General features: G+C 38.3%; 1 protein-coding gene across 1 annotated transcript in view; it reads right to left on the bottom strand.

The window, feature by feature from the left end:
* The window catches only part of KIAA1467 (KIAA1467 ortholog), a 37,764-nt gene that overhangs the window by 29,660 nt on the left and 7,220 nt on the right, over positions 1 to 884 (bottom strand). The window lies entirely within an intron of this gene.

The raw sequence follows: 884 nt of genomic DNA, 5'->3' as shown, positions 1-884 counted from the left end.
CAAATTATAAAAAAAAAATTGTAAGTTCCACTTATTAGGAACTTACTTCAAAATAGTACTTCCGGGATGTGCCGTAGAGTCAGTACTGGTTCAGGCTAGTCTCTTACAATTTATATTTCTACTCTATGAACAAATTATTTTATTAATTAGGGCATACCATTCTCTAACCATCCCAAACATAATAACTCTATATATAATAATTTGCAAACAGAGTCCTGGGTTGTTACAACAATATTAACTAATACTTTTTAAAGTGGTTGTTTGTTTTTGGTTTTTTTGGCTAAAATATACCTGACATTATAAACAAAATGTGGTATACACATACCATGGAATATTTTATTCAGCCCTAAAAAGGAAATAAATTCTGACACATGCTACAACATGGATGAGCCTTGAGGACACTGTGCTAAGTGAAATAAGCCAGTCACAAAAAGACAACTACTGTGTAATTCTACTTATATGAGTAATCTAGAGTAGTCAATTCACAGAAACAAAGTAGAATGGTGGTTGCCCCAGTTGGGGGAAATGGTGAATTATTGCTTAGTGAGCATAGTTTCAGTTTTGTAAGATGAAAACATTCTGGAGATTGGTTGCACCACATGAATATACTTAATACTCAGTGGCACACTTAAAAATGATTAAGATGGGCCGGGCATGGTGGCTCACACCTATAATCCTAGCACTCTGGGAGGCAGAGGTGGGACTACTGCTTGAGGTCAGGAGTTCAAGATCAGCCTGAGCAAGAGCAAGACCCTGTCTCTACAAAAAACAGAAAAATTATCCGGGCATGATGGCACAGGCCTGTAGTCCCAGCTACTCAGGAGGCTGACGCAACAGGATGGCTTGAGCCCAGGAGTTTGAGGTTGCAGTGAGCTATGATCACG

The sequence above is a fragment of the Propithecus coquereli genome, unplaced genomic scaffold, assembly GCF_000956105.1.
Source record: "Propithecus coquereli isolate 6110/MARCELLA unplaced genomic scaffold, Pcoq_1.0 Scaffold487, whole genome shotgun sequence".
Taxonomy (NCBI): Eukaryota; Metazoa; Chordata; class Mammalia; order Primates; family Indriidae; genus Propithecus; species Propithecus coquereli.
This window is presented reverse-complemented; position numbering and strand designations above follow the sequence as displayed.